Raw genomic sequence first — 23,675 nt, forward strand, 5'->3', positions numbered from 1 at the left:
TGTTGCTAGTGTATAGAAATGCAACAGATTTTTGTACAACAATTTTATATCCTGCAACTTTACTGAATTCACTGATGAGCTCTCATATTTTTTTGGTGGCATCTTTAGGATTTTCTCTATGTAGCACCATGCCATCTACAAACAATGACTGTTTTACTTTTTTCTAATTTGTATTCCTTTTACTTCTTTTTCTGTCTGATTGCTGTGGCAAGAACTTCCAATACTATGTTGAATATAAGCGGTGAGAGTGGGCATCCTTGTCTTGTTCTGATCTTAGAGGAAATGCTTTCAGCTTTTCACTGTTGAGTATGACCTTGGCTGTGGGTTTGTCATATATGACCTTTATTTTGTTGAAGTATGCTCCCTTTATACATTGAAGTATGCTCCCTCTATATCCACTTTGTTGAGAATTTTTATCATAAATTGATATTGAATTTTGGCAAAAGCTTTTTCTGCATCTATTGAAATGATCATATGATTATCTTTATTCAATTTGTTATTGTGATATATCACATTGATTGATTTGCAGCTATTGAACCATACTTATAATCCCTGGAATGAATCCCACTTGATCATGGTGCATGATGCTTTTAACATATTGTTCAATTTAGTTTGCTGATACTTTGTTGAGCATTTTGCATCTATGTTCATTAGTGTTATTAATCTATAATTTTCTGTTTTTGTGCTTTGTCTGGTTTTGGAATCAGAGTGATGCTAGCCTCAGAGGATGAGTTCAAAAGTGTTCCTTCCTCTTCACTTTTTTGGAATCATTTGAGAAGGATAGATGTTAACTGTATTTTAAATGTGGTAGAATTCTCCTGTGAAGCTATATGGTCCTGGACTTTTGTTTTTGGGAGTTTTCTTTTTTTTTTTAAAATAATGGATTTAATTTCATTACTGGTAACCAGCCTGTTCATATTTTCTGTTTCTTCCTGATTCAATATTGGGAGAGTATATGTTTCTTGGAATTTACCCATTTCTTCTAGGTTGTCCATGTTATTGGTGTATAATTGTTCATAGTAATATTTTATGATCCTTTGTATTTCTGTGGTGTCAGTTGTAACTTCTCTTTCATTTCAGATTTTAATAATTCGGGACCTTTCTCTTTCTTCTTTATGAGTCTGGCTAAAGGTTATCAAATTTTGTTTATCTTTTCAAAGAACCAGTTCTTAGTTTCATTGATCTTTTCTATTGTTTTTTAGTCTCTACTTCACTTATTTCTGCTTTGATCTTTATTAATGTTTTTCCTTCTACTAACTTTCAGTTTTGTTCTTTTTCTAGTTCCTTTAGATGTAAGATTAGTTTGTTTATTTGAGATTTTTCTTGTTTCCTGAGGTAGGCTTGTATCACTCTAAACTTCCCTCTTAGAGCTGCTTTTGCTGTGTACCATGGATTATGGAAAGTTGTGTTTCCATTCATTTGATTCCAAGTATATTTTTAGTTTCCTCTTTGACTTCTTCGGTGACTTGGTTAATAGCATATGGTTTAGCCTCCACATGTTTGTGGTTTTTGCATTTTTTTGGTAGTTGATTTCTAGTCTCATAGCATGGTGGTCAGAAAAGATGCTTGATATGATTTTAATCTTCTTAAATTTACTGAGACTTGTTTTGTGGCCCAGCATGTGATCTATCCTGGAGAATGTTCCATGTGCACTTAAAATTTGTGTTCTGCTGCTTTTGGATTGAATGTTCTATAGATATATATTAAGTCTATCTGGTCTAATTTATCATTTAAGGCCGGTGTTTCCTCTTTGATTTTCTGTCTGGAAGATCTGTCCATTGATGTACGTGGAGTGTTAAAAGTCCCCTACTATTATTGTGTTACTTTCAATTTCTTCCTTTATGTCTATTAATATTGGCTTTATGTATTTAGGTGCTCCTATGTTGGGTGCATATCATATATATTTACAATTGTTATATATTCTTGTTGGATTGGTCTCTTTATCATTATGTAATGTTCTTCTTTGTCTCATTACAGTTTTGTTTTAAAGTCTATTTTGTCTGATATATTTATCGCTATCTCAGCTTTCTTTTTGTTTCCATTTGTATGGAATACCTTTTTCCATCCCCTCACTTTCAGTCTGTGTATCTCTTTAGGTCTGAAATAAGTCTCTTGTAGGCAGCATATATATGGGTTTTTTAAAATTTTTATCCAGTCAGCCACCCTATGTCTTTTGATAGGAGCATTTAGTCCTTTTACATTAAAAGTAATAATTGATAGGTATGTACTTACTGCCATTTTGTTAATTGTTTTCTTGATGTTTTTGTAGGGTTTTTTTTTGTTCTTTTCTTCTTTTGCTCTTTTTTCCTGTGATTTGATGACTATTTTTAGTGTTATGCTTGGATTTTTTTCTCATTTTTGTGTGTGTATCTTTTATAGGTTTTCAGTTTATAGTTATCAGGAAGTTCACATATAACAACATATATATTTATATGTATTTGTATATGTATATGATTATTTTAAACTGATGATCTCTTAAGCACAAATACATCCTAACAACCCTGCATCTTTACTCTCCCCACTCCCTGATGCTTAATGTTTTTACATCATATTTTACATCTTTTTGCTTTTTGTATCCCTTAACTACTTATCATGGATATGAATTATTTTATTACTTTTGTCTTTTGATCTTCCTACCAGCTTTATAAGTGATTGATACTTTACTGTATGTTTGTCTTTACCAATGAGATTTTTTCCTTTCATAATTTTCTGTATTTGTAGTTGTGGTCTTTAATTTTCCACTTAGAGAAGTCCCTTTAACATTTCTTGAATGCTGGTTTAGTGGTGCTGATGTCTTTTAGATTTTGCTTGTCTGTAAAACTCTTTATCTCTCCTTCAAACCTGAATGATATGTTTGCTTTGTAGAGTATTCTTGGTTATATGATTTTTTTCTTACATCACTTTGAATATATTGTGCCACTCCCTTCTGGCCTGCTAGTTTCACCTGAAAGTCAATTGAGAATCTTATGGAAGTTCCCTTGTATGTAACTAGTTGCTTTTCTCTTGCTGCTTTTTATTATTCTCTCTTTATCTTTCATTTTTACTATTTTAATTATAATGTATCTTGTGGACCTCTTTGAGTTCATCTCATTTGGGACTCTGTGCTTCCTGGACCTGGATGTCTGTTTCCTTTCCCAGGTTAGGGAAGTTTTCAGCTATTATTTCTTAAAATAAATTATCTGCTTTTTTTCTCTCTCATCACTTTCTGGGACCCCTATAATGTGAATGTTAGCACACTTGATGTTGATCCAGGGGTCTCTTAAACTATTTTCATTTTTTTTGATTATTTTTTTCTGTTCAGCTTGGGTGATTTTCACTACTCTGCCTTCCAGATCGCTGATCCATTCCTCTGTATCATCTAGTCTACTGTTGATTCTTTCTAGTGTATTTTTTGGTTTCTCACCCTCTGATAAAATTCTCAGTGTTCATTCTCCCAAGTTTGTGGAGCATCTTTATGATTATTACCTTAAACTCTTTTTTTTTTAATTAATTAATTAATTTATTTTTGGCTGCATTGGGTCTTTGTTGCTGCGCATGGGCTTTCTCTAGTTGCAGTGAGCAGGGGCTACTCTTTGTTGCGGTGCGCTGGCTTCTCATTGCGGTGGCCTCTCTTGTTGCAGAGCACGGGCTGTAGGTGCATGGGCCTCAGTAACCATGGCATGTGGGCTCAGTAGTTATGGCTCAAGGTCTCCAGAGTGCAGGCTCAGTAGTTGTGTGCACGGCTTTGTTGCTCCACGGCACATGGGATCTTCCCAGACCAGGGCTCGAACCTGTGTCCCCTGCACTGGCAGGCAGATTCTTAACCACTGTGCCACCAGGGAAACCCTACCTTAAACTCTATCAAGTAGATTGTTTATCTCTACTTTGTTTAGTTCTTTTTCTGAGGTTTTGTCTTGTTCCGTCATTTGGAACATATTCCTCTGTCTCTTGGTTTTGCCTAACTCTCTGTGTTTGTTTTCTATGTATTAGGTAGGTTGGTTATGTTTCCCGAGCTTGAGGAAGTGGCCTTATGTAGGAGATGTCTTATATGGCACAACAGCATGCTCCCCTCTGGTCACCAGACCTATATGCTTTAGGCGTGCCTCCTATGTGGGATGCATGGGCCTTTCTAGGGTGGTGGGCCAACTACTGCAGGTACACTGGTTGACAGTGCTGGCCTCTGGCCCATTTGGCTGCCAAGCTCTGCCTTGTGCAATGGCTGCTGGCCCACTGGTGGGTGAGGCCAGGTCTGGCATGGCTGGCTCTGCAGCCTGGGAGGTCCCAGAACTGGTGCTGGCCCACTGGTAGGCAAGGCTGGGTCCCAGGGCAGCTGGCTGCCTGGCCCAGGGGGTCCCAGGACTGGTGCTGGCCCACTGGTGGGTGGGCATGCCTCCAGTGCTAATACGCTAGAGAGAGGGCTCTAAAATGGTGCTTGCCAGCACCAGTGTCCTTTGGTAGAACAACTCCCTAAACTGGCTGCCAACAGTATCTGTGTCCCCAAGGGGCATCCCAGTTGCCTCCTGCCTCTATCAGAGGTTCTCCAAGATCAGCCAATGGGTGTGATCCAGGCTCCTTTCAAAGTACTGCCTCTGCACTGGGATTTGGACCATGTGAGATTTTGTTCCTGTCCTTTAAGAGTGGAGTCTCTGTTTCCTACAGCCCTCCAGCTCTCCTGTACACAAGCCCCACTGGCCTTCAAAATCAGACATTCTGGAAGCTCCGTGCAGAGCTCCTGAGCTGGGGAGCCCGATGTGGAGCTCGGACTCCTAGCTCTATGGGGAGAACCTCTGCAACTGTGATTATCCTCCCATTTGTGGGTCACTTACCGAGGGGTATGGGCCCTGACTCTACTGTGTCTCTGCCCCTCCTATCCATCTCGTTGTGGTTCCTTCTTTTATCTTTAGTTGCGGAAAATCTTTTCTGCTAGTCTTCAGTTCATTCTCCTAGATAGTTGCTCTATTAATAGTTGTGATTTTGCTGTGCCTGTTGGAGGAGATAAGCTCAGGGGCTTCCTGCTCCACCACCTTGGCCACGCCTCAGGGACAGCTTTAAGGTAATTCATTAAAAGTGTATTGTTATACACTTCTCTTTCTCTGTCTCTTTGTTTAACTCCTTCTATGAAATTTAAGTTGTTTTACTAAGTTATAGGTAGATCTTTCCTTTTCAATTGACCATTGCTATTATTGTCTCTTCACAGATACAATATTTCATTGGGAGATGGGAACAAGTATAACAATCATGTGACTAGTTAGTTCTTTTTTGAAGAGGGTATGAATACCTAGAGTTAAATTTGATTTGGTTAATAATACTTCTTCTCTCTCTGATGAATAGATATTTTTATCGTTCTTAATTTTTTTATCTATTAGTTAGGTCTTTTCAATGATAACTTGTATACCCTTGTGACTTATAATGTTTTACCTTCACCTAGGTAATATGTAAGACTTACAAAATTGTTGGTATTTTTCTGATCTACTGATACAAGTGCTGCAAATGCAGTTTCTCTGATGTCAAACTGTCAAGGAAGCACCTGTACACCTCTGATTCATGAATTTATGCTTTGTGTCACAGGATGCCAAAAGCCCACCGGACCAAAATAATATTAAAGACATCCAAGGAGAACATCTCTGAATGGGCGGCAAGATTCCTCAGACAGGTACACTGTCCTGTTTCTCTTGTTTCACTCCTGCACCTCATCATGAGGTATGCATGGACTGTTTAGGTGGTTGAAGAGGATTATGAATGGCAGTGGGAGGAGGCATTAACTTCTGTTGACATGAATACTGACTCGTAGGCATCATGACTTCATTATTACCTCTGTCTTCCTGGCATAGCCCTGTAAATAGCCAGTGAGCCATGGTGACTCCCATCATTCCTAGGAAGCTTGGTGATGTGTTAGGAGCAAGCTTAGTGTCCAGTTGACCCATACAGGGAAGTATACAAGTCTGGGTAGGGCTGGGTTCAAAGGAGAGTGCCATAACCTGGGAGTCAATATTAGGCTTGAGGACAGAGCATTGCTGGGCCAGAAACTCATGCTTAAAGATTAGGAAAAGGATTCAGGAGTCAGGGAGCCCAGCAGCATCCAGATACATTGCCAAGAAGATGGAATCTGACAGCAGAGAAGAGTACAAAATTCCTGCAGAAGGTACCTTCTTTTTCACTCTCGTGATAATTTCCATTCCCACATTCATGAGATGAAAGTTGTTAAGATGCTTGAACAAAGATTGTGAAATGACAATGAGAGGATGTTTCCTTTTTTGTTTTTAATATTACAAAAAATATTTGTTTTTAATATTAATGTTAAAAATGTGTTCTCTTGAACAAGATTTAAAACATGTATAATCCTTCCTTATGGACTGGGCATAGTAAAAGGGCCCTGGAGTAACTCTGGCCTAAATGAATGAATATTAAGTTGCAGATGCTTTGTATTGCATACCCAGAGCCAAATGAATGACAACATGATACTGTGATTGTAACCCCAGAGGTTGATTCCACACTCTGTTTTTTTCCCCAAAGTGTCGTAGTAACTTGGGTCGCATGATAAGAATTTGATTTCTGGTCTTCCCACCCAACAATCTTGCTGTATAACAAATCAAAACTGAATCTCAAGCTGATGCCCTTGCCCTGCCACCCTCTGAGTTGTTTACTTAGTAACTAGAATGGGTTTGTTCTGATCCAGCCACAGCAAACACCCTAGGCAAATATCACGCTGTCAGTATGCCCCTACCCATTGCCTTGGTGGTTCATCTCTCCTCTTCTGACACCTTCTTCAGCCACCATTGTGCTGTCCCTGGCCCACACAGGTCTTCCTACCACCAGGTCACACTCAAGGCAACAGCTTTTAACTTTGACTTTTAAGACTTCCTTCTCCTATCAGATTTTATTTGTCTAGTTTTCACTCCCTTTGGGGTGTTCTTCAAAGAAAAGTAATGGAGAAGAGTGAAGCTCCATGAATGAACTAAATATATGACTTTGGACTCATTTACATAACTTTCTAAATTGCTAAGCAAAAAGGCTATATTTAAGTCCAATACAAACACCTTGTCCTAACATGCTGCAGCCCCCATTGCAGGAGGAGATGATTGTTATGTTGTGTTTAAAGGCTGAAAGTAAAGGAAGGAAACCTTAAGCCACGTAAATTGAAAATAAATATTATTTTTCTCTAAGGCTCACCAGTGTAAAAAAAATCTCCTTTCAAGGAACAAACTTTGTTATTAGTTCTCAATGTGCCAAAAAGTCAGCAATGGTAGCCCCTACTTTACACCTCCTCTAAAAGAAATAAGTGGATGCTTTTTCTCATATTGTAAACTCAGCATTATTTAGAATCTCTTCTAAACTTCCAGCATTGTAGGGTTCAAAAATATTTGTTTCCAGCTCAAAAATAAGTAGAGAGATTTGGTTTTGAAAATATTTTTGGCAGTTTGTTTAAATAAAAGTTTTAGAAATCTTAATTCAATAATTCAAATCCTTTATGGTGTTTTCCTAAAAATACATCTCAATGCCTGAAAGGTATCTTAAAATGACTGGAATGGTGACTATGGCCATTAGCAGCACACAAGTGTCAAAACACCATATACAGCTGGCTTTGGCTTTCCTGAGTGAGCCCAGGAAGTGTAGAGGAAGAAAATATCTGAATAAAAGGGCATAAATCACCTACAGTTGATGTAGTTCTTGACTCTTTTCAAAGCATTTGGGAGAAGAGAATGGACAAACCAGAAGTAGGCTGACAATGGAATACTTTCCATGGAAGGGATGTTGTTTCTCTCTATTTAGTGAGCCTTTCTTCCTTACTATCATTTAGTTTTTCTTAGCAGTTAAAGTTGGGTACTAGCTTTCCAGTGTAATCATTTTGACTGTCAAGTAAGGGAAGTAGCCTTAGCTAGCCATTTCTCCAAATGTACCTTAGTGATTTGATAGACATTTCTATAAAAAGTGCTGTAGGAAGACTATTCCCTAACACAAACCTGCCCAGCTTGCATGCTTAGGACTACCTGTAGCATTCATCATGGTGTTCTCCATCTCACTGTCTGTTAGCACCTTGGGAGACAGAGGTCAAAATGTTTCCTGAGGGAGGTTTGTCACCTCGAATCATTGGAAATCTGTGAATTCCCTCCTTTCCAGACATACTACTAAATCCCTCCATATATCCTGCTTGTTCTTTTTCCTTTCAACTGATTTTAAAAAGTCAAGAATTAGTTAACTTTGGAAGTTCTTTGAGATTGGAGATTATGAGACAGGTACTTCTGCTTTATTTGGGAAAATGGTAGCTTCTGTGTTTCTATTTAATGTAACCTGTTCCTGATTGCAAAAGTAACACCATCTTGTTGTTATACATAAAAAAGGAAAAAACATCTCACCACCCAAAGACAACTACAGGTCGTCAGGGGTGTGTGTGTACGCGCCTGTGTGTGTGTGTCTGTGCACACATGCATATTCAAAGGCATCCTGAAAATATGATTTTTGAACCCATATATTGTACCAATGTATGAGCATTTACACACATCATTAAAAACAGTCTGTATGAGTGATATTTAGTAGCCCCAAAATATTCCATTGTATGTTTCTCCTACTAGGAGAAATTGTTGACCTTTAATCTTTTTAACCTACAAAAAACGGCAGTTTGACATGGTTCAACCTAGTAAAATTTGCTTAAATTTGTTCCCCAATCATTGGACATCATGTCTAGCTTTTAAAATGTTAAATAACTGACCTACGAACATTTCTGAACATATTTGTATTTGTTCACGTATTTAACCTTTTCCTCAGAATAATTTCCAAGAAAAGAAAGAATTGATTTAGAAAGTATGAAAACCATGGAGGCTCTTATTACCTATTTTGAAATTCCTTGCAAAGAGGTTGTAGCAATTTATGTTCTTCTTGATTATATATAAGAGTTCCAGTTTTACCCTATCCTCACAAAAATTGAGAGTTATAATATTTTTATCTTTGCTAATCCTATAGGTAAATATTATATGCCATATTATTTAACCAGTATGACTATAATTGGCATAATTCATATTTGCTTCAATTTTACTTCAAGATGAAAAAATTCAATTTGTAAATGTATGAAATTAGTTGAGAGGCAGAGTCTAAAACATAAAATAGAATTGGGTTTAATGTGATATTGAATTACTCTCCTATTGCCCCAGATCCACGATAACAGTGTCTTTGGTAAAGTATAGGAAACTGCAGAGGTGACAATTTCATTGATACTATCTTTGATTTAATGTGAGAAGAATCTGAAATTTGCCATTGTGAGTAATTCATTTGTATACAAAAATATATGTGTGGATTTGCCATATTTCTTCAGCAAAGGAAATTATTTCTTTCTGTGTTGTTTTTGTTACAAAGCCTCATTTAAAATATGTGTTCTTTTCCTGTCCTTCGAAGTCATTTTAACAGTCAAATACATTTTGAGCATAGCTCATTTGTGAAATGAGCTGGTTCAGATAAAAGATAAAATGCTCTAGTCAGATTGATCAAGAAAAAAATGACAGAAGACACAAATTACCAATATCAGCTATTAAAATAGGAGGAATCACCATGGATTTTAAAGAGATTAAAAGGATAATAAGAAAGTATTATGCAGTAGTTTATGCCAATACATTTGACAACTTAGATGAAATGGACAAAATCTTAGAAAGCACAAACTATAAAACTTTTTAAAATTGAAGTATAGCTGATATATAATGTGTTAATTACTGCTGCATGGCAAAGTGATTCAGTTATACATATATATACATTTTTTAAAATATTTTTTTCCATTATGGTTTACCATAGGATATTGAATATAGTCCTCTGTGCTATACAGTAGGACCTTGTTGTTTATCCATTCTATACACAAAAGCTTATATCTGCTAACCCTAACCTCCCACTCCATCCCTTGCCCAGCCTCCTCCCCCTTGACAACCACCAGTCTGTTCTCTACGTCCATGATTTTGTTTGTTTCATAGATAGGTTCATTTGTGTCATACTGTAGATTCCACATATAAGTGATATCATATGGCATTTGTCTTTCTCTTTCTGAGTTACTTCACTATGATAATCTCTAGTTGCATCCATGTCGCTGCAAATGGCATTACTTCTTTTTTCTTAATGGCTGAGTAGTATTCCACTGTGTGTGTGTGTATACACCACATCTTCTTTATCCATTCATTTGTTGATGGACATTTAGGTTGTTTCCATGTCTTGACTATTGTGAATAGTGCTGCTATGAACATAGGGGTGCATGTATCTTTTTGAATTATAGTTTTGTCTGGATATATACCTAGGAATGGGATTGCTGGATCATATGGTAATTCATTTTTAGTTTTCTGAGGAACCTCCATACTGTTTTCCACAGTGGCTGCACCAACTTACATTTCCACCAACAGTTATAAAACTTAATCAGGAAAAAAAAGGATACCCTAAAGAGCCCCATATCTATTAAAGAAATCGTAGGAACAAATCTTCTCATATTAGATATGTACTGTATATTGTACATCAAAACAGACAAAAACTAAAATAAAACTCTAAGCCCAGGGGTCTTCACTGGTGAGTTCTACCAAACACTTAGGGAAAAAAATATCTACACCAACGCTTCAGAAAATAGAAGAAAAGGAAGTATTTCTCAGCTCATTTTTTGAGGTCAGTATTACCTGATACCAAAACTGTAGACATTATAAGAAAATAAACTGTAGATCAGTATCCTTCATGAACTTAGATACAAAAAACCTTAACAACGTACCAGCAAATTGCAACCATCAATATATAAAATAGGTAATATATTATGAATTAGTAGAGTTTATTCAGGAATGTGAGATCACTTCAGTTTTCAAAAATTAATCAGTTCATATCTTCATATCAATATCTTGAAAAAAAATAATATGAGATCTCCTTATATGCAGAAAAAGCAAACTTCAAGAACCATTCGTGATTTTAAAAATAAATAAAACTCTGATAAACTAGAAGAAGGGAAATTTCTCAACCTGATAAAGAACATCTACAAAATATCTGCAGCTATCATTATATGTAATGATGAAACACTAATTGCTTTCACTCCCTAAGATCAGGAAGAAGGCAAGAATGTCCGTTCTTATCACATGTATTCAACATTGTACTGTATGTACTAGCCGCTGCAATAAGACAAGTTAAAAATAAATAAAAGGCATACAAATTGCAAAGGAAAAGACAAAATTGTCTTTATTCACAGACAACATGATTGTACACATAGGAAAATCTGAAAGTAAAATATACTGGTTAATAAACTAGATGTGGTTCAAATCACCCAGGGAGAGAGGATAGAATAGAAACAGAACAAAGTCTAGGATTGAGTTTACAAAAACCCAAAGTTTAAAGGCTGGGTAGAGGAAGATAAATCTAGGAAGGAGAAAAAGGAATGGTTAGCAAGATATGAAGGAGAAAAAGGAATGGTTAGCAAGATATGACTCTTGATGAAGAGAGAGTCATCAAAAAGTACCTTTTCTGAAAAATGTGCGCTTAATATCACTCTTGATGAATTGAAATATCTTAAAAATAGGAGCAGTTGTAATGAGAAATAGTTAAGCAAATAAGGATAAGTAAGTGAAAGTGATTTTAGATATTAGAGATGATGTCATGCAGATTGTGTCTTTTTCAAAAGAAAATAATTTAAATTTTGTTTAATGCTTTTATTTCTTGTCCTAAATTCTACTTTATGTGACAATCATTTTACTAATGCTCCTTTATTTTTTCCAGTCATCATTAATTTATAATTTTTAAATCTGCTCTTCAAGTTTCTCTTTTATATTCTATTTTGTTGCTATAGTTGTAACTACAGAAAATATTTAGAATAGTCAAAGGAATGGTTTTGAAGAGAAACAAAGGATCTTGTTTTAATTATTAGATAAATATAGAGAAGACAAACAAAATATTAGCAGTGATCATCTCTGACTATTTAGATTTCAGATACAATTTTCATGCATCTTTGTATTAACTAAATGTTTTAAGATGAACATATATTACTTTTATAATTTGAATTGTTATAAAGCATTAGTGCAATTTAAAACAAGGAGACACCATTTTTCACCTATCCTATTTTCTTGTTTATTGATCATTTGTTTCCTCTTTTTGAGTTATCTTCTATAGTAGTTTTCCCTTTTTATACTGGATTGTTGGCCTTTTTCAAACTAATTTGAAGGCACGCTCTATATATTTATTGTCTCTTTTCTGTTATACAGGTTATTTATATTTTATCCCAGTTTATCATTTTGTTTTAATTTTATTCATGTCATTATCCATATTACAGTTTTAATTTGTATGTAGTAAAATCTGTCAGTTCTTTGCTGTGTGTCTTATTGGTTCATGTGAAATTATTTTGACAGCAAAAAAAATGATAATAAATGCACAGCTTTAGACAGACATAAATTGTGATATATCTACCTGATTGAAAGCCATGCAGCAAACAAGAATTATTTAGTAACATTAAAAATGTTTATAATTTCTTGCTAATAATATAGTAAATGCAAACAATATGAATCCATATTTTTACTATATGTACATATAGATCAACACATAGGAAACCAAGACTGAAAATGCATAAATAGCAATTATCTCTGTGTGGTATAAGCATAGATGGCATCATTTTCTTCTTTGCACTTTTCTGCATTTTTCAGTTTTGTTGTTTCCTGTACCATACCTGAAAATAGCTTTTAAAATAAGAAAAAAGTCTTTAAAAGGTATTTTAAAAATAAATATAAGAACATATATGAAAGTGATTATAATGAAATGATATACAAGATTAAGTTAATGAATGGATAAGTGGGAGTTAAGGGAAAGAGACTAAAATGTTTCTAAAGTTTTGAAGCTGGAAGCCTAAAAATATGGTGGTGCCCTTGACAAATTAAGGGTGTGGGAGGAGGACAACATGAGGAAAAGTTGAAGAGTTCTACCTTAGACATGCTGAGTTTCTATTGACAGTGTACTGTCCACGTACACATAAGTCATTTGGAAATGTGGGACTGGAATTCAAAGTGAGAGATAACAGACATAAAAAGTCACATGAAATGAAGTAAAATATGAGAATTCTGAGAATAGATGATTCCACAAGAGATATATCAAGAGAGCTTAGTCCTTAGGAAACACTTCCATTGGAGGGACAGGAAGCGCACCTAGAAAAGGAGGCAGAGCTGAGAAAGGAAACTCTGGATGACACAGACCAAGTTATCTATCTTGGGGGTGATGGAGACAGGGAAGTTTTCACTGAGCACATGAACATCTTGCCGTGGTCAAGAATGTGACTTTATTTCTGCTCTCATTCTTCTGAGTGGGAATAAATATGCCAGAGTGCTCCCATCACCTTTCATCCTAAAGATCCCCACCTAGACTTTTCTACAACCAATTCTACAGTTCTACAACCAATATGTATGTATCTTCCAAATCAAGAAAAGGAGGGGAGCATTTGGAGATAGAGACCAGGAGAATTCGAGAGTTAGGTGGTGCCGGGGCAATGAAGTTCTCTCTTTAGAGAGGGGAAGGAGCAATATTTACTCCTGTCTCCTGACACCCCAACAGAAGGAGACAGATTTCTCTACTACCAGGGTCTGATTCTGGAGAGAAGAGAACTGAGAAGGAATAGGGAATCTAAGTAATGACAAAGACTGAGTTTCCCATTACTTAGAAGAGTATGGAAGAAAGACCTTGAAGACCCAAGTCAGAGTAAACATCTGAGTCCTGCCACAGATCTTTAGTGGGAGAGATAAAAACTTCCCCCTTGCCTGAAACACATGTCAACAGGAACGCCAGGCATGGCTGATCTCTATCAGCTTGCCAAGGCCAAGCCCCACGCTGTTCCAAGGGCTGAATCTGAGTGACCAGCAACTCCTTTAACCCCAAGGCCAGCTCTCCTTTCAACACCGATGTCTGCATGTTTCATTTTGTTTTTGTTGTTTCCTTCCCGCATTAAAGATGAAGGGGACAAACAAGGACTTTTTTTCTATTTTAGGAAGTTAGGCAAAGATCAGGCTCTATGAAAGAGAAAGAGATGGAGTCAAAGATATGGAAAAGTTAAAAAATACTAAAGAGCTAAAGAAAGAAGAATATAGATCCAGAATGGGAAACAAATCTCAAGATTCCTCAGACTTAGAAAAGAAAATTTGCTTTGCAATTAAACACATACTTGCCCCAAAGATGACATAACAAACCATTGTCTGCTTGGATATATTGTGATTGGTTTTCCTGGGGACAGGGCAGAAGAGTCAGGGGTCAACACCATTGATACCACTTAGGGAAGTTGGAGGCAAGGCAAAAAACCTCAGTGGTAATAATTGGAGCAACAGCCTTTTTAGGAAAGGAGGGCTTATGCATTTTTCCCTTAAATGTAAAATGAAAAACAAATATTAAAAGTGAACAGAAATTTTATTTCTTTTTAAACTATAGTTGCTCTTGGAAACAAGTACCAAGGACCCTTTGTTCATTGCCACAGGCCTAATAAATTTAAGGCACCAAATGTGTAATTGGAAGTTTATCATTTGGAAAGATCTTTCTGTTTAAAAGCATAGGCATCCACTAGCAGTCGGTTGGTGTCAAGCAAACAGCCAAGCCAAATAGCAGTTGCTTACTGTTTGGCATGCAGCTGGTAGGGCCATCAAACCATTTTTCAGAGAAGTCCACAGCTCCCTGTGGAATACCTGGGAGGAGGAAAGGGAACAGGAGTTTGGAAGGGAGGGTGGCGGGACCATCACGGAACCATGGAAAGAATGCCAGTACATGTATTGGGATTGGGGACGGAGAAGTTTTACAACTTTTAAATCTAAATTAAAAAGGCAAATATTTCTTAAGTAGATATTGATACAGGAGATGACTTACAACCATAAGAACGGGCAATATTTATTGAGTACTTGGTGTGTGCCAGATAACATGCTAAGCACTTTAAATGTTGTATTGAATTCTCAAAACAACTCAGTTTTATTGATGGAAACTATGATTTTTAGTGAGATGGAGTAACTCACTACTGTCTACATCACATAACCAGCGGCAGAACCAACAATTAAACCTACATCAGTCTGGCTTCAGTACCACACTTTTGCAAACCACCACCTCTTTCCCACCACACACTCAACTGAAATGAAAGGGTCTTGTTTGTCTCAATCTTGTTTATATATTTTGAGATACAGTGAGAGCTGCTTCCTATCCCTATTCTTTTTAGAATTCACCAAGAATAAGAGAATTCAGTCAAAATTGCTGAGACAAGCTCCCCTAGCTGAGTGAGAGGCAGTCTGGAAGTTTCTGCTTCTTTTGAGTGGCTTTTTCTCACAGTCCATAGTTAAGGCAAAAATGATTAGGTGTATTTCAGGATGTGTGGTTTCAGTGGACACTCCTAAAGCATGCAAAAGAAGGGACTGTAAATAAAGCAGACACACAGATGGTAAGAAGTACTGGTCCTTTCCCTAATACTCAGTTAATCTCCACCTCTCAGATACTGTCCTGACTTCATCCAAATACATCCCAGTTTTCACCTGGAGAGGCTGAAAACATACACAGGAGTGGTCTTTTCTTCTTCTTCCTCTGCTTCATCTCCAAGGGAAGACTCATTGATAGGGTGTGTGTGCATGCGTGCGTGTGTGTGAGTCTGTCTCTGTGTCTGTTACTCCACATGCTGCTTATTTTCCTGTTTGTGCGCCTTTCCTAGAACGAGTTAAGGCCAAGAACTGAAAATTTAGGACTAAAGGTACTTCCTAACACCAGTTTCACAGCAACAGTTGATGGTGATTGATGTGCTCTGTCTCTTGAAACATTTGGGAACATTCAGTTCCTTGCCCACAATTGCACAGTTAGTGAGAGACACACGGCTCAAATACAGGGCTAGCTGATTCTAATGCCTGAGCTCTTAAACAGTAATCATACTGATGTCAAATCATCGGTTACAAAAGAGGAAGTCAACATAGTATCACAAGCAGAGAGAATCCCTGTATTCACGAGAAATGGAAAGATGGACTATCCACTCCTCCACTTGCTCCGTGTCCTGTATGACCTGTAACAGCTCCTGTCTCCTCCACCTGACGCTCCCCACTGGGGTTCTAGTGACTCCCCACTCCCTTTGTCCCTTGAGGCTGAGGGGCAAATGCTCCCCACCCTCCACGGCCCCCTGTGGCTTCCCTGCACTCTACCCAAATCTTTGGGCATCATCTCTTCATTAAACCCTCCTATGTTATCCATTTTAAGGGTTCATCTTTTTATTGCCAGTACCCTGACTGATTCACTCTTACAATATTACATTTAAAAATAGAAAACTACATTACATCTACATTCTGACAGTCAAGAAATTTTATACCGGAGACCTTCAAGATGGCGGAGGACTAAGACGTGGAGATCACCTTCCTCCCCACAAATACATCAGAAATACATCTACATGTGGAACAACTCCTACAGAACACCTACTGAATGCTGGCAGAAGACTCAGACTTCCCAAAAGGCAAGAAACTCCCCACGAATCTGGCTGTGTGGCTGACAGGGTCTTGGTGCTCCGGCCAGGTGTCAGGCCTGTGTCTCTGAGGTGGGAGAGCCGAGTTCAGGACACTGGTCCACCAGAGACCTCCCAGCTCCACGTAATATCAAATGGCAAAAGCTCTCCCAGAGATCTCCATCTCAATGCTAAGACGCAGCTCCACTCAATGACCAGCAAGCTACAGTGCTGGACACCTGAAGCCAAACAAGTAACAAGACAGGAACACAATCCCACCCATTAGCAGAGAGGCTGCCTAAAATCATAATAAGGTCACAGACACCCCAAAACACACAACCAGACGCGGTCCTTCCCACCAGAAAGGCAAGATCCAGCCTCAGACACCAGAACACAAGCACCAGCACCCTCCACCAGGAAGCCTATACAACCCACTGAACCAACCTTAGCCACTGGGGGCAGACACCAAAAACAACGGGAACTACGAACCTGCAGCATGCAAAAAGGAGACCCCAAACACAGTAAGTTAAGCAAAATGAGAAGACAGAGAAAAACACAGCAGATGAAGGAGCAAGGTAAAATCCCATCAGACCAAACAAACGAGGACGAAATAGGCAGTCTACCTGAAAAAGAATTCAGAGTAATGATAGTAAAGATGATCCAAAATCTTGGAAATAGAATGGAGAAAATACAAGAAACATTTAACAAGGACCTAGAAGAACTAAAGAGCAAATAAACAATGATGAACAACACAATAAATGAAATTTAAAATTCCCTAGAAGGAATCAATAGCAGGATAACTGAGTCAGAAGAACAGATAAGTGACCTGGAAGATAAAATAGTGGAAATAATTACCACAGAGCAGAGCAGAATAAAGAAAAAAGAATGAAAAGAACTGAGGACAGCCTCACAGACCTCTGGGACAACATAAAACGCACCAACATTCGAACTATAGGGGTCCCAGAAGAAGAAGAGAAAAAGAAAGGGACTGAGAAAATATTTGAAGAGATTATAGTTGAAAACTTCCGTAATATGGGAAAGGAAATAGTCAAGTCCAGGAAGCGCAGAGAGACCCATACAGGATAAATCCAAGGAGAAACACGCCAAGACACATATTAATCAAAGTATCAAAAATTAAATACAAAGAAAAAATATTAAAAGCAGCAAGGGAAAAACAACAAATAACATACAAGGGAATCCCCATAAGGTTAAGAGCTGATCTTTCAGCAGAAACTCTGCAAGCCAGAAGGGAGTGGCAGGACATTTTTTTTGTTTTTTTAAGTATTTGTTTTTATTTATTTATTTATGGCTGTGTTGGGTCTTCGTTTCTGTGCGAGGGCTTTCTCTAGTTGGGGCAAGCGGGGGCTGCTCTTCATCGCGGTGCGCGGGCCTCTCACTATCGTGGCGTCTCTTGTTGCGGAGCACAGGCTCCAGACGCGCAGGCTCAGTAATTGTGGCTCACGGGCTTAGTTGCTCCGTGGCATGTGGGATCTTCCCAGACCAGGGCTCGAACCCGTGTCCCCTGCATTAGCAGGCAGATTCTCAACCACTGCGCCACCAGGGAAGCCCAGGACATATTTAAAGTGATGAAAGGGGAAAAACTACAACCAAGATTACTCTACCCAGCAAGGATCTCATTCAGATTTGATGGAGAAATTAAAACCTTTACAGACAAGCAAAAGCTAACAGAATTCAGCACCACCAAACCAGCTTTACAACAAATGCTAAAGGAACTTCTCTAGGCAGGAAACACCACAGAAGGAAAAGACCTATAATAACAAACTCAGAACAATTAACAAAATGGTAATAGGAACATACATATCAATAATTACCTCAAATGTAAATGGATTAAATGCTCCAACCAAAAGACATAGACTGGCTGAATGGACACAGAAACAAGACCCATATATATGCTGTCTACAAGCGAACTACTTCAGACCTAGGGACACATACAGACTGAAAGTGAGAGGATGGAAAAAGATACTCCATGCAAATGGAAATCAAAAGAAAGCTGGAATAGCAATCCTCATATCAGACAAAATAGATTTTTTTAAAAAGACTATTACAAGAGACAAAGAAGGACACTACATAATGATCAAGGGGTCAATCCAAGAAGAAGATATAACAATTGTAAATATTTATGCACCCAACATAGGAGCACCTCAATACAGAAGGCAAATGCTAACAGCCGTAAAAGGGGAAATCGACAGTAACATAATCATAGTAGGGGACTTTAAAACCCCACTTTCACCAATGGACAGACCATCCCAAATGAAAATAAATAAGGAAACACAAGCTTTAAATGATACATTAAACAAGATGGACTTAATTGATATTTATAGGACATTCCATCCAAAAACAGAAGATTCCACTTTCTCTCAAGTGCTCATGGAACATTCTCCAGGATAGATCATATCTTGGGTCACAAATCAAGCCTTGGCAAATTTAAGAAAACTGAAATCATATCAAGTATCTTTTCCGACCACAATGCTATGAGACTAGATATCAATTACAGGAAAAAATCTGTAAAAAATACAAACACATGGAGACTAAACAATACACTACTAAATAACCAAGAGATCACTGAAGAAATCAAAGAGGACATCAAAAAGTACCTAGAAACAAATGACAATGAAAACACTACGACCCAAAACCTATGGGATGCGGCAGAAGCAGTTCTAAGAGGGAAGTTTTTAGCAATACAGTCCTACCTCAAGAAACAAGAAACATCTCAAATAAACAACCTAACCTTACACGTAAAGCAGTTAGACAAAGAAGAACCAAAAAACCCCAAAGTTAGCAGAAGGAAAGAAATCGTAAAGATCAGATCAGAAATAAATGAAAAAGAAATGAAGGAAACAGTAGCAAAGATCAATAAAACCAAAAGCTGGTTCTTTGAGAAGATAAACAAAATTGATAAACCAGTAGCCAGACTCATCAAGAAAAAGGAGAAGACTCACATCAATAGAATTAAAAATGAAAAAGGGGAAGTAACAACTGACACTGCAGAAATACAAAGGATCATGAGAGATTACTACAAGCAACTCTATGCCAGTAAAATGGACAACCTGGAAGAAGTGGACAAATTCTTAGAAAAGCACAACCTTCTGAGACTGAACCAAGAAGAAATAGAAAATATAAACAGACCAATCACAAGTACTGAAATTGAGACTGTGATTAAAAATCTTCCAACAAAAAAAAGCCCAGGACCAGATGGCTTCACAGGCGAATTCTATCAAACATCTAGAGAAGAGCTAACACTTATCCTTCTCAAACTCTTCCAAAATATAGCAGAGGGAGGAACACTTCCCAACTCATTCTACGAGGCCACCATCACCCTGATACCAAAACCAGACAAAGATGTCACAAAGAAAGAAAACTACAGACCAATATCACTGATGAACATAGATGCAAAAATCCTCAACAAAATACTAGCAAACAGAATCCAACAGCACATTAAAAGGATCATACACCATGATCAAGTGGGGTTTATCCCAGGAATGCAAAGATTCTTCAATATACTCAAATCAATCAATGTGATAAACCATATTAACAAATTGAAGGAGAAAAGCCATATGATCATCTCAGTAGATGCAGAAAAAGCTTTTGACAAACTTCAACACCCATTTATGATCAAAACCCTCCAGAAAGTAGGCATAGAGAGAACTTACCTCAACATAATAAAGGCCATGTATAACAAACCAACAGCCAACATCATTCTCAATGGTGAAAAACTGAAACCATTTCCTCTAAGATCAGGAACAAGACAAGATTGTCCACTCTCACCACTGTTATTCAACATAGTTTTGGAAGTTTTAGCCACAGCAATCAGAGAAGAAAAAGAAATAAAAGGAATCCAAATCGGAAAAGAAGACGTAAAGCTGTCACTGTTTGCAGATGACATGATACTATACATAGAGAATCGTAAAGTTGCTACCAGAAAACTACTAGAGCTAATCAATGAATTTGGTAAAGTAGCAGGATACAAAATTAATGCACAGAAATCTCTTGCATTCCTATACACTAATGATGAAAAATCTGAAAGAGAAAATAAGGAAACGCTCCCATTTACCACTGCAACAAAAAGAATAAAATACCTAGGAATAAACCTACCTAAGGAGACAAAAGACCTGTATGCAGAAAACTATAAGACACAGTTGAAAGAAATTAAAGATGATGCAAACAGATGGAGAGATATACCATGTTCTTGGATTGGAAGACTCAACATTGTGAAAATGACTATAATACCCAAAGCAATCTACAGATTCAATGCAATCCCTATCAAACTACCAATAGCATTTTTCACAGAACTAGAACAAAAAATTTCACAATTTGTATGGAAACACAAAAGACCCCGAATAGCCAAAGCAATCCTGAGAAAGAAAAACGGAGCTGGAGGAATCAGCCTCCTGGATTTCAGACTATACTACAAAGCTACAGTAATCAAGACAGTATGGTACTGGCACAAAAACAGAAATATCGATCAATGAAACAGGATAGAAAGCCCAGAGATAAACCCACGCACATATGGTCACCTTATCTTTGGCAAAGGAGGAAAGAATATACAATGGAGAAAAGACAGCCTCTTCAATAAGTGGTGCTGGGAAAACTGGACAGCTACATGTAAAAGAATGAAATTAGAACACTCCCTAACACCATAGACAAAAATAAACTCAAAATGGATTAAAGATCTAAATGTAAGGCCAGGCACTTTCAAACTCTTAGTGGAAAACATAGGCAGAACACTCTATGACATAAATCACAGCAAGATCCTTTTTGACCTACCTCCTAGAGAAATGGAAATAAAAACAAAAATAAACAAATGGGACCTAATGAAACTTCAAAGCTTTTGCACAGCACAGGAAAACTTAAACAAGATGAAAAGAGAACCCTCAGAATGGGAGAAAATATTTGCAAACGAAGCAAATGACAAAGGATTAATCTCCAAAATATACAAGCAGCTCATGCACCTCAATATCAAAAAAACAAACAACCCAATCCAGAAATGGGCAGAAGACCTGGACATTGCTCCAAAGAAGATATACAGATTGCCAGGAAACACATGAAAGGATGCTCACCATCACTAATCATTAGAGAAGTGCAAATCAAAACTGCAATGAGGTATCACCTCACACCAGGCAGAATGGCCATCATCAAAAATCTACAAACAATAAATGCTGGCGAGGGTGTGGAGAAAAGGGAGCCCTCTTCGACTGTTGGTGGGAATGTAAATTGATACAGCCACTCTGGAGAACAGTATGGAGATTCCTTAAAGAACTAAAAATAGAACTACCATACAACCCAGCAATCCCACTACTGGGCATATACCCTGTGAAAGCCATAACTCAAATAGAATCATGTACCACAATGTTCATTACAGCTCTATTTACAATAGCCAGGACATGGAAGCAACCTAAGTGTCCATCAACAGTTGAATGGATAAAGAAGATGTGGCACATATATACAATGGTATATTACTCAGCCATAAAAAGAAACAGAATTGAGTTATTTATAGTGAGGTGGATGGACCTAGAGTCTGTCATACAGAGTGAAGTAAGTCAGAAAGAGAAAAACAAATACCATATGCTAACACATACATATATGGAATTTTTAAAAAAATGGTTCTGAAGAACCTAGGAGCAGGACAGGAATAAAGACACAGATGTAGAGAATGGACTTGAGGACACGGGGAGTGAGAAGGGTAAGCTGGGACGAAGTGAAAGAGTGGCATGGACATATATACACCACCAAATGTAAAATAGCTAGTGGGAAGCAGCCACATAGCACAGAGAGATCAGCTCGGTGCTTTGTGGCCACCTAGAGGGGTAGGATAGGGAGGATGGGAGGGAAAAGCAAAAGGAAGGAGATATGTGGATGTGTGTATATGTATATCTGATTCACTTTGTTATAAAGCAGAAACTAACACACCATTGTAAAGCAATTATACTGCAGTAAAGATATTAAAAAAGAAATTTACTACCAGGGAGGTACGATAAAGTCCTCCCTCCCGCTCATTTAATCCCCCCTTCCACACTCTGCCTTTTCCTCTGAGATTCCTTGTACTCCACACTTCACACTCACACCTTTCCACTCTTAGCTCTGTGGCTTTTGATCCATATGATGATGTCCCTCCACCCCCTGCCCACTCCCACCACAGTTACCACCTCTGCCCCTTACCTCCAGAACTGCCCATGGAGCCATCTACACGAGCTAATTTTGTTCACATCTGTGTCAGCTTCAGAGTGCTACCTTAGTGGGGATTTTACTCTGTCAGCATCTCGAAAGGACTTCATTTCCCCCCACTCCTGCCAAATCATAGCAATTCTATCCTTTAAACTCCAGTCGACATCTTACTTCATTTACAAAGCCTTTTATTATAGAAACAGTTTCTTTAAAACCTTAGATTCTTTCACGCTACAAACCTCAATACAAGCAAATAGTTTTCTCCAGCAATTCATGCATGCTTCAAATTTGTACACTTGAATGAGTCCTAAATGTGAATTCAGATATGTCCATTTATTTGTATACATCCGTACACCATTATCTGTTCTTGGGATGGCAGTGCGTTTGTCATGTGGTACATTGTCACTGGCAATGGGTGCTTAGTATCTGTTTCTGGGAATGCTGGTCAGGGGAGAGAAAAATATATAGTTCAGGTTTCATGTCTGTCTGTCTCTCTCTCCCTCCCTCTCCCCTTCCCGCGCTCGCTCCCTCCCTCTCTCCCTCTCTCCCTCTCTCCCTCTCTCATTCTCTGTCTTATTAAAGTGAGTCCCTAAAAGCTTGCCTCACTTGGTTCAGTTTTCAATACATAGGTCATTCAAATGCTCATTCTATGTGTGAATTCGACATGGAATGTGTAGTAACAAGAAAGAGAAATATACAGACTCTCCGTGCTTAGCATGGCAATGTGTTGTGTGGCTTGGGCAGGTATGTCTGGGAGTATCATATGGCGGTTACTCAACCCAGACACAGAGGAGCTTTGTATGGCATCCCTCACCGTCTAGCCCCCAGTAACAGACATTCAACTGAGCTGGCTCACATCAACTGCGAGAAGTTTCAATGTAGTTCCTGAAATATTTTTTCAACTGCAAAATATTCATTTTTTTCCAAAAAAACCATTCAATTACTCCTTTATCCTAGTGTCCAGTCCCACATCATTTTTTTGCCTCATGGGGTGCGAGTTTACACCCTCAATTTAACGATTCAACTGCCTTAGTTCTCACAGCACACGTGAATGTCTGGAGGGCTTGCCTTTAAATATATTCTCATGTGACAATTAGCT

General features: G+C 37.9%; 1 protein-coding gene across 2 annotated transcripts in view; it reads left to right on the forward strand.

Annotated features, from left to right (window-relative positions):
- RASGRP1 (RAS guanyl releasing protein 1) overlaps positions 1–23,675 on the forward strand; it is a 488,763-nt gene that overhangs the window by 81,021 nt on the left and 384,067 nt on the right. For both annotated transcript variants that reach the window (XM_061180532.1, XM_061180534.1), the window contains exon 2: positions 5,548–5,632. The gene's annotated coding sequence lies outside the window, so the exon portion shown is untranslated. The remainder of the gene's footprint in view (positions 1–5,547; positions 5,633–23,675) is intronic.

This window comes from Eubalaena glacialis, chromosome 2 (assembly GCF_028564815.1).
Source record: "Eubalaena glacialis isolate mEubGla1 chromosome 2, mEubGla1.1.hap2.+ XY, whole genome shotgun sequence".
Classification (NCBI taxonomy): domain Eukaryota; kingdom Metazoa; phylum Chordata; class Mammalia; order Artiodactyla; family Balaenidae; genus Eubalaena; species Eubalaena glacialis.